Below are 16,640 nucleotides of genomic sequence, written 5' to 3'. Positions count from 1 at the left end.
CCAATACCCCAGTAAGGGGCCCAGGCCCCTGCTGCACCTGCCTGCAGAAGCCCCAGAACAGAAGCAGAAGACCAATGTTTAAACAGTGATCTCCTGCTTCTGTACGTCTGCCGAACACATAATTCACCCCCTCCTTCCCTGATCCCCCATGCCACTTTATTCCCCCTGAGCCAACCCCCCCCCCCCTCCTTTATTACCCCCTGTGCCACATCATTTCCAGTTCATCACCCCCTGTGCTATTTCCTTCCCCCTAAATTGCCCTCTATGTAAATTCATTACCCCTTCTTGGCACTACCACCCCTGTGCCATTTCATTTTCCCTTGTTCCCGGTGCCATTTCGTTCCCCCTTTATCTCCCTGTGCCACTTCATAAAGAGGAGGTGATGAATTTACACAGAGGGAAATAAAGGGGGAATGAAACGGCAGAGGGGGTAATGGGAGTATAACTTAGCACAATGCAAGGGGGGGGGGGAATAAGATGGCAAAGGGTATAAAAGGAGGGGATGAAATAGTACAGGGGACTGACAAGGGGAAATTAAACTGTAATATCGCCTTTTATTGTGTTTCATAGGTAATTACAATCTGCAGTGAGTACAGTACAGTATTCCGTCATACAAGAAGATTTTTTAGCCTTTTTTCCCAATAAGGGACATCTCTCAATAGCGGAAACTTTCTCATTCCTCATGAGTATCCGCTATTGGGAGATTCTACTGTGTGTGTGTATATATATATATATACACGTATTCTGAAATTTAGTTCATGCTGCTATTTTAAATTCTGACCACTAGATGGCAGCAGTTATTCACCACATTTCTCATAGAGTTCATCTGTACATGACGCTCTTCATTAAACATGTATATAAACCAGCTTACTTGTTCCATTGGGGCAGCTGAAGCCGTGAAGGAACAGCAAACACACTTAATTCTAGGCAGCATTGTGGGAGAGGATACGTTCTGAATAGTATTACCACATAATGAACTGTGCTTCACAGTTTATCCTGAGTTCATCTATTCTGCACAGCAGAGGTCCCTTGTAATATGCCATCAGGTTCATTGTCTGAGCAAATAGATAGAGGTTACATAATAATAAATATAGTGGAGTAAATGTAGCAGAAACAGATCTCACAATGACGGTCCAGACAGTGGAATATAAGAAGACAACATTGGGAAGCTATAATACATGAATAGTAAAATCCACCTGTACGATGGTCCTATTCTGGGTTGGGGGGGCCCTGTGTTTCATGCTTCAGATAACTTTACTACTTTACTCTTTTATTTTTATATATTTTCAGTGTGTTCTTCCTCACTGCAGAATAGTTAAATAAATAAAATAAATGTGTTGATAAATAGAAACCAGGGCCAAAAGGAAAGGTGAGGCTCATGCATGGGGGCACAGCGGTAGCGGCACTATGAGAAGGAATAGTGGCAGTGAAATATATCTATGTGCACAGATGCTTTTACCGCCACTGCGCCCCGTCATAGCTCTGCCACTGCTGTGCCCCCTTGTAGCAGAGGGCATTGCCAGCATTAGACTCGTAAGGATCAAGGCCCGGCTTCTTTTGCCCTGTGCCCTTATCTCCAGGACACTGCCATCCTTCACTGTATCTGTATCTGGATGCGAATGCAGTGATATAGAATGGCTGTCAGCTTCCTGCACCACCATATAGTCATAGCCTACTGGCACTTTAGGCCTGCAGCCTGTGAGATGCTGGGATGGGACCAGTTCGAGACCAGGACTAGTATGATTTGTTTTGTTATGTAATTTTTTTTTTTTTTTTGCGCCACAATAGGGAATTATAAATACATGCGTGTTCAGGGGGCATTGTTTGGATATTATTACTTCTGAAGGGTGTTATAACTATATGGGGCATAAGGGGGCATTATAACATGGGTGTTCCAAAGGTGCAATATTAATAAATGGGGCATAGAGTGGCACTAATTATTATGATTATTATTATTATTATTATTATTAATAATAAAGGGGGCATTGTTAGTACATGGAGGCACACAAAGGCATTATTTGTATATGGGGCACAGGTGGTCATTATTACTGTATGAGGACACGGGATGCATTTTTACACTGGGCACAAAGGGGTATTAGAACTTATGGAGGGCATTTTTACTACATGGGGCACAATAGAGGCATTATTAATAGATGGGGGCACAGGGTGGTAGTATTACTTCAGGGGGCATTGTTACGCCATGCAGGCACAGTGGGGTAATTTTTACTAAATGGAGGTACAGGACGGCATAATGAATAATTGGTGTTACAATTGGGGCATTATATGTAAATGAGATCACAGTATAAGAAGTAAGGGGCACAGATCTGTTAAGCCATCATGATGGTTCGATAGAGAAGAGAAATGAAAGAGAATGACTCTGACCACAGAAGATGTCACTTATACAGGCTGCAGAGTTACTATACAGAACTTGTATCTGCCGCTATATGGGCATTGAATGGGAGGAATATTGGTTATATTTCTCTTCGTGGTAGATATAGCATATACAGTGGGGAGAACAATTATTTGATACACTGCAGATTTTGCAGGTTTTCCTACTTACAAAGCATGTAGAGGTCTGTCATTTTTATCATATTTACTCTTCAACTGTGAGAGACAGAATCTAACACAAAAATCCAGAAAATCACACTGTATGATTTGTTAAACGGTACCTCTCATCAAATAAACTTTTTATATATTTTAGATTAATGAATGTTGAATAACTTTCCAATAGCATGTTAATGAAAAATATGCTTCTTTCTATTGTATTTTTCCCGATCAGTCCTGTCAGCAAGCATTTCTGACTCATGCTGGAGTCCTAAACACTCAGAGCTGCCAGCCTGCTTTGTTCACAGCCAAACAGGCTGTGAACAAAGCAGGCTGGCAGCTCTGAGTGTTCTCCTTTGTGAATAAAGCAGACTAGCAGCTCGTAGGGTTTAGGACTCCAGCATGAGTCTGAAAAGCTTGCTGCCAGGACTGGTAGGGAGACCCCTAGTGGTCATTTCTTCAAAGTGGAAAATTAAATAGAAAGAAGCATATTTTTTTAATAACATGCAATTGTAAAGTTATTCTGCATACATTAATCTATAATATATCAAAAGTTTTTTTGATGAGAGGTACCCTTTAAAAAAAATTATTAGCATTTTATTGCAATTGAGAGATTCCTTCAAAGGCTGCCTACCAGCTTTGGACTAAACTCTAAATTCTAAGACTAAACTCGAAAGTGAAGACTTTGTTTGTTATATGGTCATTTTGTGTACTTCATCCCCTTTGCTTTTTACATTCTTGTCCCAGGACTGCTGCCTTTTTGTGCTGATTTCCTCCTTTTTAACCATGTGGTTTTAAATGTATTGTCATTCATGCATAATGAAGTTTGGGTATTTTTTCATTAGTTATTCATGAGTAGCTCAGTTTTTTGTAATTAGTTCTGATATTTTGGAGTCTATAATTTAGGCATTTCTACATTGGGTGGGGGAATCTTCAATCAGCTTTTTTGCGAGTCATTACCGTATATACTCGAGTATAAGCCGTCCCGAATATAAGCCGAGGCCCCAAATTTCACCCCAAAAACCCAGGAAAAGTTATTGACTCGACTATAAGCCTAGGGTGGAAAATACATCATCCCCCCCATGTCATCATCCAGACCCCCCGTCATCATCCCCCCTTGTCATCATTCCCCCTCGTCATTATCCCTCCCCCTTCATCATCACCACCTGTCAATGCCTTCTCAGTGGTCTTCAACCTGCAGACCTCCAGATGTTGCAAAACTACAACTCCCAGCATGCCCGGACAGCCATCAGCTGTTTGTAGTTGTGAAACATCTGGAGGTCCGCAGGTTGAAGACCACTGCGGCCTTCGTCATCATCCAGACCCCCTTTTGTTTTCTACTCACCTCCCCTCGGTGGGAAGGAAGGGTGAGCGGGTCCGGGCCATCTATGCTACAGGGACCGTCCGGTGGGGAGGGTTAGTCGTTCCGGGCTGTCCATATTCACCGGGGGGGCCCTCTTCTCCGCTCCAGGACGGCCCCCGACTAGTGACGCTGCCTTGACGCCACCACGCAGGGACGTCACACACGACTAACCCTCCCCACCGGACGTTCCCTGAAGCATAGGAGGTCAAATATGGACGGCCCGGGCCAGCTCACCCTTCCTTCCCACCGAGGGGAGGTGAGTAGAAAACAAAAGGGGGGGTCTGGATGATGATGAAGGCCGCAGTGGTCTTCAACCTGTGGACCTCCAGATGATTCAAAACTACAACTCCCAGCATGCCCGGACAGCCGATGGCTGTTGGGCATGCAGGGAGTTGTAGTTTTGCAACATCTGGAAGTCCACGGTTTGAAGACCACTGATTGACAGGCGGAGATGGACGGTCGGAACAATCCCCTCACAGCTAAAGCCAGAAACGAAAAATCATGCTGAAAAACTCGGCTTATACTCGAGTATATACGGTACTTAGTACACGTTTTTTTTTTTTATCCCCATGCATGTAGTTAATGTAGATGTTTTTTGTTTCTTAAAATGTTTGGACTGTAGAAGAAGCCATTCATTTTTATGGCTGTGACATTTATGGCCATAAAACTGTTAGGTGCAGGCACTAGGGGTGGTTTCCCAAGAAAACAAAAAAATATGTATATTTATTTTTGCCTGCTCTTTGAGCTGCAAACAGTAATTCTGTGTGATTTAGGTTATAAAACATTGTGCAGAGGGAGTCCAGTCTCTGGGACCTCCACAGTACATAGGCCGGCATTGATCTAATTGCAGTGCATTCACGTAACACAGTACAGCTCTGTTCACAATAAAATTTGATGGATATTTCCATCACAGAAGTTTTTTGAACAATGAGCCATAAATTGAAAAAAAATATTATTTTACCCTAAAATGCTGGGGTTACCCAATTTTTAGCATTTTAAAAGGGGTAATGGGAGAAATTGGGTTACAAATTTTGGAGGTCTTTTTCTCCTGACTATGGAAACACATCCATATTTGGGGTAACGTGCTGGGCGAGCGCACAACAAGGCTCAGAAGGCATAGAGGTCTGTTTGCATTTGAGGCATATGGCATATCAGTAGCTGACGGTTACATTCATTCAGAGGAAGATACAGAACTGAAACACCCACATGTGACACCATTATAGAAAGTACCCACCCTGAGGAATGGGTATAGGGGTAAAGAGGACATTTTGAACGCACAGGTGTTTCCCATCTTTCTGGGAACAAATAACATGTGACTCCGAATTGTTGCCTGGGAAGGGAAGGTCTATAGGGGTGAAGTGGAGATTTAAAATAGACGAGTGTTCCTTAAATTTATTTTCCAGGAATGGATGAAGTTTACTATGGGGGGGGAATGAAAATTGCAATTTTAATACTGATATGCCAATTATTTTCCCAGAATGATGACCAGCCAAAAGTAAAAGGGATGCCCGGCCCAAACCTTATGCTCTGAATCATCATTCTGCGAATGTGATGTGTGTGGCTGTCCCTATTCTGTTACCTCAAATGCGCACCCCACTCAGGTGGGGAGAGAGCGCTGCGCATTTGAGCGCTGGGTTTGCGGCGATGAATTGTTGGACGTACAGATTCGTCTTGTCAACCATCAGATTGACAAAGTCATCACTGAAATAATAACTAAAATAGTCTATTTCAGTGAACCCGACGATGTCAATCTTGATTCCTGAGTCGCCAACAAACTCGGGAATCCCGGGCTCATGGTCCGCTGGCTCAGTCCAGACAAGTTCATCGCTACGGGGCACCAGTGAACTTGGCAGGGGGGCTTGACTTGTAGGAGCGTCAGGGGGACTCATACTAGCAGGGGGAACAGGGTCAGGAGCAGAGGATTTTGCAGTCCCACATGGCAGCGTCTCCACTGCCTTGGTGGCTCATCATCAGAAGTAGATGATGAGGAGGACAAGGAAAGGAAGGTGGGGTCCTCGTCGTCCACTGTGGCGCTTTCAGTGTCGGAGGCAAGTATGGCACCATGCATGCCATTTCCCTACTGGGGATGGGGGGGTATGTATGTGTGTGGGGAAAACTTTATTTGTGTGCGTGCTGTGTGTGGTGTGGTGCGATAATACCTCCCTAACCTGCCCTAACCTAACTAACTAAACATATGAACTAAAAAGGGAATAAAGGAAAAGAAAACTTAAAAAAAAAATGAGAGAGACTTCTAGTGCAAAAAAAGCCCTGTGCCAAAAAAAAGCGTTTACCTAATCAGTGGTGTGCGCACGGATTAGCTCTTGGTAGTGGCAGGGGGCGCAGAAGTCAGTGGGGGGTCCGGCCACTCAGCCCAGAACAGTGGCTGGTGGCACGTACACAGACCCCCACACAAAATACCCGAAAAAGAAAATAAAAAAAAACCTTAACCCTGAAAAAATGCACCTGCCTGAACCCCCCCCAAAAAAACGCTGATCAATGATAAATCACTGACAGTGGTGGGGCAGGCCTCACACAGAGGTACAGTCCATCCACATAGCACAGGCTTGCCGCTGGTGGCACGGACCGCCAATAGGTGCAAAAAATAAAAAAGCTGATATAACCCGAAAAAGCGCCTGCACCACAACTGGAAAACGCTGATCAGTACTACGGGACGGATCAGCGGGGGGTGGGCTCTAGCTAACGGTGGGAACTCCTCTTTTATAGCTAAGAGGGCCCGGCCACATATTCAGAAAAAAAAAGTCTGTGCCAGGCTGCAGCGACCCAGTAGGGCTGGGGTCATGCAGCTAAAGGTGCTACAGACCCGCTGGCACCTACAGTATGGTACACTGTAAAAAAATAAATAAAACATCTTTTTTTTTTACCCCTAACCTGTCCCTTCCTAATGTAAACTTTTCCTGATTGCTTTCTGTGTCAAGGGGCCACAGAAAGGGGGCAAGGGGGGAACTTTTTACACACTGAGGGGGAGATGGCAGCACGTGGCTCCGTCCTGCACACCAGATCACAGAAGTGTGGTGGGAAGAACAGAGCAACATGCTCCTTGACCAACCTCCCCCCTCCCCAAACTGTTGTGATTAGTGTGGTCACTATGGCCGCCCAATCACAGCTGTACAAGGGGGTGACAACACTGCTACCTCCCAGTAGAGTACAGGTGATGATTGGTGGTGTATATTACACTACTGCTCATCATCCTTATCCGGGTCATGGGGTCACACATGACCCCCATGACACGGAATGGCCGCAAATTGCCGGTTTGTATTTACCTGCGATCTGCAGCGATCGGCGATATGAGGGGTCACAGGACCCTGTCTGGCGATGAGCCGGGATGCCTGCTTAATGATTTCAGTAGGCATCCCGGTCCGGTCCCCGCCTGGTGAGCGGCGGGAACCAGAATTGCCAAAAATCATTGGTCTAAATTGACACGTGACCCCCATGACCCAGAATTGCCGCAGATCGCCGGTTTGTATTTACCGGTGATCTGCACTCTCTGGACCCCCCCCCCCATTGGCCACATGCCGGGATGCCTGCTGAATGATTTCAGCAGGCATCCCGGTTCGGTCCCCTACCGGCTAGCCGCAGGGCCTAAAATTCCCAAGGGCGTACCTGTATGCCCTGCATCCTTAAGGATTCAGGATACAGGGCGTATGTATATGCCCTGTGTCCTGAAGAGGTTAACGTCATTCACGTGCATGAGATGCTGATTTCATGCAGATATTGATGCTGAATGTGCACTGAAATCAATGTTAAAAAAAAATGATATAAACATACCCAAATAGTAGAACAAACTAACACAATCTATTTTTTTTCCTTATTTTTATATCATGCAAGTATCTCTGCTCAGCAGCAGCTTCTTGTTCTGACAGTGACTACTGCAGGAAGGTGCTACATGTAGAAATAGCAGCTGTCACTTGCTACATCTCACCTTCTGTTAGCTGTTGTCACATTAATGTAAAGCAACACCCAAGAAAAACGCAGTGGTGACAAGTTGTGTTAGGTGATGGCATCAATTATACTGAAGCTCCACCGCTAACTAACAGTGGCTATGTAGTCTATACATTAGAGATGCATAATAAGACTAAAAGATCTGTCAACAGCAGCTTATTGGTGGTTTCCATCATCCATCAGAGACGTAGCTGGCTCCATTTGTGTCCAAGGCAACATTGCACAAAAAACATAAAATATATACTTAGGTACTCTTCAACTGTGAGAGACGGAATCTAAAACAAAAATCCAGCAAATCACATTGTATGATTTATAAAAAATGTACTTGCATTTTATTGCATAAAATAAGTATTTGATAAATCAGAAAAGCATAATTCAATATTTGGTACAGAAACCTTTATTTGCAATTAAAGAGATGAAATGTTTCTGTAGTTCTTGACCAGGTTTGCACACACTGCAGCAGGGATTTTGGTCAACTCCTCCATACAGACCTTCCATCCATTCATCCTTTAGGTTTCGGGGCTGTCACTGGGCAATATGGACTTTCAGCTCCCTCCAAAGATTTTCTATTGTGTTCAGGACTGGAGACTGGCTAGGCCACTCCAGGACCTTGAGATGCTTCTTACAGAGCCACTCCTTAGTGTCCCTGGCTGTGTGTTTCGGGTCATTGTCATACTGGAAGACCCAGCCACGACCCATCTTCAATACTCTTACTGAGGGAAGGAGGTTGTTGGCCAAGATCTTGTGATACATGGACCCATCCATCCTCCCCTCAATACAGTGCAGTCGTCCTGTCACTTTTGCAGAAAAGTAGCCCCAAAGTATGATGTTTCCACCTCCATGCTTCACGGTTGGGATGGTGTTCTTGGGTTTGTACTCATCCTTCTTCTTTCTCCAAACACGGTGAGTGGAGTTTAGACCAAAAAGCTCTATTTTTGTCTCATCAGACCACATGACCTTCCCCCATTCCACCTCTGGATCATCCAGATGGTCACTGGCGAAGAAACACATTCAAGGTGAATATTGTTTTACAGTAAATACAACAAGAACCCTTTTAAAATGTAATGTTTATTAGTTATTTTAAGAAAATAAATCCCCCAAGTTGGCTAAAAAAAAATAATTAACAGTAAATCAATAGGTGTATTTGTGAGCAACTAAAAAGGATAGGTATTAGATACAAATACAAACATACAAAAGGTCTATGCACAAGTAATCAGCAGGTTATTATGGACAAATATATATACACAGAAAAATTGTCCAAAAGCTAATAAATGTAACTAGTGAAGAAACACAGTCCAGTGGGAGATTCATCCAGGTGGGATAATAAACTTTTCTACAGAAGGAAAATTATATATCAAATTGCAGAAATAATCCTCCAAAAGGAAACCCTCACTAATTCTCCTGCTGTCCCCTCCCTGGACACTATTTAAACCTACACTGTAGGACTGAATATGTATCTGTACCCTAAGATTATGCATCATTATAACCTATTATAAACACATAAGTGAAAAAAGCAAAAAGTGCAGAAACAAGTGATGTTAAAATACAATGCATGCATGTAAAATAGAACCTCTACGCGTTCCCCCCACATAGGAGGTATATAACACGGATATTAAGAGCTATGCATAATGACAGAAAGCCAGCACTTATGATAAATTGCTGGTCTGATACTAAAGCATAGGGGTTGCAACTGGATGGTTAATTTATTTATTTGCTTTTGGACAATTTTTCTGTATGTGTATATATATATATATATTTGTGGTCAAGTTAATACGTTAGACCTGACATGGATAACTCCCTAACCTGTACCAGCCTGAGGTGTGCCTGGCCGGCCGACCGAGGTAGCCTATAAAAGAAGGGGGCTACCCTTAATGAAATAAATAAAATACATAACCTTAAAGAAAAAGGGGGCAGGAGTGGTGGGAGCAAACGCCGCTGACACCACGAGGAACCTATTGCTCGGGACCCTAGTAGATATAGTGGTGCCAGACTCCTCCCACAAATTCAATTAGCTGTGTTCACAGCTAACTTCCACTTGTGGTCAAGTTAATACGTTAGACCTGACATGGATAACTCCCTAACCTGTACCAGCCTGAGGTGTGCCTGGCCGGCCGACCGAGGTAGCCTATAAAAGAAGGGGGCAAAACACCGACATGTAGTGAAGATCATTTATTAATACATATAACAGAAGTTTAAACATTTGCCAGCTGGTTGAAGGCGCTGGCTATTTCCCTCTGTGGGTCAGGTATGTACCTCTGGAAGCAAGGCGAATTCCACCGAACTAACCGTTTAATGATATGGGCGGGTATGGCATGCCTGGAAGCCGAGGAGGCTGCCCCCATCCTGAAGGAATGGCCGGAAATGGTACTGGGGTCCATGCCTATGTTTCGTGCCAGTATACGAACATGTCTAACAAAGTCGTTGGATGACAGTGGCTGCACGGGAAATGGGAGCAGAGGTGAGTCTGCCTTCTTACCATGCAGAAGTGCCAATAACTTCCGGAGCACTGTAATAGGACACCAGGGGTTGTTAGTTGCATAGTAATTGATGATAGTTTCACTAACCTGTTGAGTTTTAGAATGTTCTAACTTTAACGTGAACCCTGAGCCTGCCGGAGATAGATGTTTAAGAAGAAGTGTGTGAGCACTATAGGAAGTCTTTGTAAATTCGCCTAGTCTGAGGAACCCATAATAGCTTAAGTAAACGGCTGCTTTGATCACTAGACTGGCCGCCGCTCCAAAAGGCTCTCTGTCCAGCAGACAACTAAACTGCTGAAACTGAGCTGCAGATAGAGGAACCCTAGAAGGAGGCTTGGATCTTTCGGTCTTCTGGATTCCTCTTAAAACGGCCTTAACCGGGTGAGCGCACAGAATAGATGGAAGATTAGGACAGCTCAAGGAGCAGAAATGTTGGACCCCGGCTAAATACAAACGTATGGTGTTGTGGGATAGTTTTAAAGATGAGTGGCAAAACACGACAAAAGTGAGAATGTACTGAAGATCAAAAGGAAATTGTGTGGGGTGACTATCTAGAAATTTCTGAAAAGTGTTCCAAGCTAAATTATAAGACCTAACAGTGTTGGCTGCCAGAGAGTGATGAATCAAATCAAGGGCCCCTAAGTAAAGATTACTTAGTCCATCGTTAGAGAACTGACATGGGGTACTGGAGTAGCCACTGCATCTGCTTCTGGCATTGCTTCGTGGAAAACCTGGAATTTGAAACGGGACAAGGCATCAGCCGCCACATTCCTGACTCCATCAATATCCACACACTGAACATGGAATTCCCCCTGCAATGCGGTATGAGTCAACCTGCAAAGGAAGGACATGATACTGAGAGATTTCGACCTTCCCTTGCAGATTATGTCTCGTGTCGCTGTATTGTCCGTGTAAAAGACCACTGTCTGCCCTTTCCACAGATGCCCCCACGTAACAGCGGCTGCCACGATGGGGATGATCTCGAAAAGAGCAGAAGTGGTAGTGAATTCAGGTAACCGTAAGATCTCGGAAGGCCAGGCTGACGAGAACCAGTGAGGCGCAAAGATCGCGGCAAAACCCGTAGAGGCTGCCGCATCAGTGACCACAACCGGAGAGTCCTGGCTTGCTCTAGGGATAAACATGGAAATCCCATTCCATGCCGTCAAGAAATGGTCCCACATGGCTAAGTCTGCCCTGGCTGCCTGGTCCATGACCACTGGAGAATCGGCATCGGGTGCTGCTGGCAGAAGGGCTAATAGCCTAGAGACAAATGCCCGGCCCTGTTGGATGATCCTCATGGCGTAGTTGAGCATACCTAGCAGACTCTGCAATTGCTGTCTATTGGAGACTTGAGAACGGGACATACTATGAATCGTAGACCTGATACGCTCTAGCTTCTCTTGAGGTAAACGAGCTTCCATCCTAACTGAATCCAAGATGATGCCTAGGAATGATAAGGAAGTGACCGGACCCTCCACTTTCTTATCTGCAACTGGGACATTGAGATTCCTGAAAACTGACAGCAAAGTCTGCAGATCCCCAGGTGGACAGCCACGACTTTCCAGAAGCAGGAAGTCATCCAGGTAGTGTAATACACTTGTACAGGACCAATGATTGATCAAAGACCACTCAAGTGCGGCTGCAAATGTATTAAACAACCATGGGCTGCTTCTTGACCCGAAGGGGAGCCGGGTGGCAAAATAATACTGCCCACACCACCTGAGGCCATGCCATTGCCACAGGTCGTTACAGATTGGCAACAGCTTGAACGCATCTGAGATGTCTGCTTTAGACATCCAGGTGCCAGGCCCAAAGAACAGAACGCGCTGAATAGCTTCGTCCACTGATGTGTACTTCAATGAGAATTCTTCTGCCGGTATTAAAGAGTTAATACTAGGAATGGTAGACAAATGGGGAGCCGACAAATCATAAATTAAGCGAAATTTATTAGAAAATTTCCCACGAACAACTCCAATAGGGCTGACCCTCCATTGATTGAAGGGAGCTATGTGGAAAGACCAATAACGAATCCCTTAAGGACCTCAATCCTCAAGAGTTCCGACACTGTTTCCGGGTTAACTGTGGCTGACTGCAGGTTCCTACATTCGTATGTTTCCTGAGGGAGACATACCATGCCGGTGTTGAAGCCATGATCAAAACCCTCACATAGGAAATCGACCAAATCCGGACGGGGATGACCGACCAGATAATCCCTGAGGACTTGAGTGTCAATGCCGCCTAGTCATGCATCTGCCCCTGCCTTCTTTGGACACTGGCTTTTAGGATGGGCACGGTGGCAAATACAGCAGACGTGTAACAGCCTACACTGACTAAAGCGACATGAAGAAAAGTTAAAATTGTTACAAATCTGTGCATTACCAAGATAATGCACAGGTCTGCCCAACTTATCCACCGATGGTCCCGTCTGAGTCTTAGGCAAGCCAGTGGGTTCGGTGGCTGAAGTACTGGCAACCGCACTAGGGTACCAATTTGTCGCATGTGTGGACGATTGACAAACCACACAAAGTGGTGCCCTAAGTCCGGCGAAGTGCCTGCAAAATAGCTCGGTATCAAGTACCGCCCAGTTGGTGGTTTGTTGAAACTGGAACAGCGTGGCTGCAGCTTGTGCCGAAAATGAACGGTGATAGTCATAGAAGGCGAAGCCTCCGTACTTGTACCCGAGATCGACTAATTTATGGAGATACTGGTCAAGCTCAATTCTCCTGCTAGGACTGGCCGCACACACAACATCTCTATAAAGGCCAAATGCCAGTACAAACTCGGGAATATTTAATTTCCTGTTTAACCTGGGATCCCTTGCCTTGACCACTACGGAAACTTCACCGCAAGCAAACGTTTTATTATCAAGCACGTCCTGGGAAGCCACTAGAAGGGAAGCCAAATTCACGTCTTTCCCTTCTAGGATATCCCTCCTGATGGCTTCCAGTATGAAGTGCGCAGGAATTAGAGTAACAGCTGGAGCAGACGTACCTGTGTCTGCGACCCCCGCTGCGGGGTTGACCCCTAATGACGCTGTGCCCGACTCTTGTGGGGCAGGAGGCACAGAGGAGACCGCTGGTGCCGTGACAACAAGAGAGGCCTGACCGATCGCAGACCCTGACGAGCCTGCCACCTGCGCAGGAATGCCCTGCGCTGAAGTTGCAGCGGACCCGGAAGCTACAGCCGGAACCACGGGGGCAGGACGAGCCTCCAAAGTTGTTAATCTGTCCTGTACATTCTGCATAGATGTAGTAAGAGAGTTGAGCATAGCATGGATCTGGACCAGCGCAACAGACCCCTGATCTGTCTGATCCTGAGACCCCGGGGTGCCTTGAGAGCACATTATACGATATAGCTCCGCCTTTCTAGCCATTGCAGGGAAAGGAATCCCCCGACGACATAGTTCGGCTGTTATCCTAGGAACGGTCCAGGTCCTAAGTGACTGTACGCTTCCCGCTGAAGATGACCTGGCGGGTGAAGGGGGAGCGGCCGCCCCTTCCATGCTGTCCGAAACCAGAGACATCAAAGAATGACAATGACAACTATCAGGGCAGACGACTATAGCCCCTTGTCTCCCATAGAAAAGAAAGACACTGAAACAAACAGGAGGCGCGTGGATTGACGAACAATCTGCATCTAGGATTGGACAAAGACAAGACAGGTGAACTGAACTATATAACCTAAGCTGGACTACAAGGCGCGAGGATTGACGAGGGCAACCCACCTATACCAGCATGCCCTTTAACGCACCCGCCCTGGCAAGACAGGCTGAGGAGTCGAGGATTATCCGATAATCCACCTCAGAAATCGGAAGACGAAAACTACTACCATACAGCAACTAGCAGAGACCCCCCCCCTTCAAGAAAGTAATACCTTGAACAACCCGTGAACCGTGAGCTAAAACAGCAGAAAAAGAAGTGACTCATGTGCAAAACATGTTTTAACCATGTGCCTACCCCTGCAAAAACAAATTAAGCTACCTTAGATATACACGAGAAAGTAGGTGGAAAGGAAGGAATGACCGAGGAACTACCTAAGAAAAAGACATCAAATACAGAGCATCGGGGACACCCCGGGGACTTGCCGACAGCGATGGAGGGCGACATCCAGGGCAGCCATGACGAGCAGTGACGGTCCGGTGGGGAAAGGTGTGTATAACATCCTATACTTTACATTGCACGGATCCCTCAACATACGATGGTTTCAACAAACAATGGTTCATTTGGAATGGATTACCATAGTATGTTGAGGGACCACTGTATATGTTTGTCCATAATAACCTGCTGATTTCTTGTGCATATACCTTTGTACATTTGTATTTGTATCTAATACCTATCCTTTTGAGTTGTTCACAAATACACCTATTGATTTACTGATATGTTTTTTATCCAATTTGGGGGATTTATTATCTTAAAATAATTAATAAAAGTTATGGTTTAAAAGGGGTCTTGTTGTATTTACAGTAAAACAAACATCAGACGGGCCTGGACATGCACTGGCTTGAGCTGTGGGACCTTGTGTGCGCTGCAGAATTTTAGTCAATGACGGCATAGTGTGTTAGTAATGGTTCTCTTGGAGACTATGGTCCCAGCTCTCTTCAGGTCATTGACCAGGTCCTGCCGTGTAGTTCTGGATTGATCCCTCACCTTCCTTATGATCAATGATACCCCACGAGGTGAGATCTTGCATGGAGGCCCAGGAGATTGACCGTCATCTTGAACTTCTTCCATTTTCTGATAATTGCTAATAACCTGACCTAATGTCTATACCCAGAGTACTAAAAATCTATATATAATACATAGGTTTAGCGACCCACCATTTGAAGACCATTTTTTTTACCTAAATAGTTGCTAATAATGAAATGTCTGTCTAGAAGTTTTCTGTATAAAATGTATACATTGTGGATCTATTCACACACACACATAATCCCAGATTTATCAAACTGTGTGTGAGAAAAAGTTGAGGGATTTTTTCACAGAAACCAATCACAGCTCAGCTAACGAGCTCTTGTAAAGTGAAAGATGAGCTGTGATTGGCTGCTGTGAGGAAATCACTCCACTTTTTCTCTCACACAGTTTGATAAATCTGCGCCATAGTGTACATTGAAATTTGCAGCTTCAAGTCCTGTGCTTCAAACATATGCACAATACTGTACGTGTGAATACACCTTAAAAGGTTGTTGCTAGCATATACCATTACTGACTGGTTAGGGTCCAGCCCTATGGAGAGATGATTGAACTAGGAACTCTTTCTGCAACCTTCGAGAAGTTTTTGCATAAAAACTTAGGGCTCTTTCACATTAACGGCAATCCCCATTAATTCATGCCAGTTCTCAAATCCATTTAAGCCTTTTGCAAACAGCTGTAAATAGATCCCATTGACATCAATGGTATTTTTTTTAGTTATTTAGTTATTTTTAAGTGGAGAAAAGACGTTGCATGCAGTATTTTTTTTCTCCGTCAAAAATAACGGATTAGAAACGGATATATAAAATTTTACATCAAATAGTATGGCAAATGGATGAGCCTGTAATGTCATTCATTTGCATCCGTTTTTTTTTCAATCCGTTTTTGATTCATTATTACTTCTGAGCATGCTCAGAAGAGGTGTGAGCGTGTCCTTTTACCCCGCATGGCACCCTAGCATATATAGGGTATCACAGATAATTACAGGACCCATCTGAGATCTTGAGAATCTTTAGGATACATCTAGTGAGGAGCCAATATGTGGTTCTTTCATTACTAACCCCTCCATGTAGTGTTCTTATTCAAACTACAATTGTTTAGATTTATACATGTTTCTGACTTCTTTGTGTAAGTCGGTTATAATTTTGTAGCACATTAGTTTACTGTACATCCCTTGCATCTCTATACTTTTTGCAATATATATTAACGCCAATGCTACTGAATGTGATCACTCTGTTCCTTCAATATGTTTTCACCTGTTATTCGCACACCTGCGTGGTGCGCATCATTATTTTATTTCATTATTCTCTTATATTTGAACGGCTTGTTCTCTTGTTATAATATTTAAAAAATAAAAATTATAAAAAAAAAAAAAAGGAAGAGGTGTGAGCAACCAATAAAGGATACAAACGGATAAAAAACTGATCCAACAGGATGTCACTTATTGGCATCCTTTTGCATCAGTTTTCATCCGTTTGTTAGTATGGTCCGTTTAGCAGCAATGATGGGAGAATAGTGGGACGGGAGAGAACAGCCATGTGAACCTAGCCCAAGCTGGGGAGCATGTCATGTGACCAGGGCATCATTCATCTGAAATACAGCAGTATGCAA

This window comes from Hyla sarda, chromosome 6 (assembly GCF_029499605.1).
Source record: "Hyla sarda isolate aHylSar1 chromosome 6, aHylSar1.hap1, whole genome shotgun sequence".
NCBI lineage: Eukaryota > Metazoa > Chordata > Amphibia > Anura > Hylidae > Hyla > Hyla sarda.
This window is presented reverse-complemented; position numbering follows the sequence as displayed.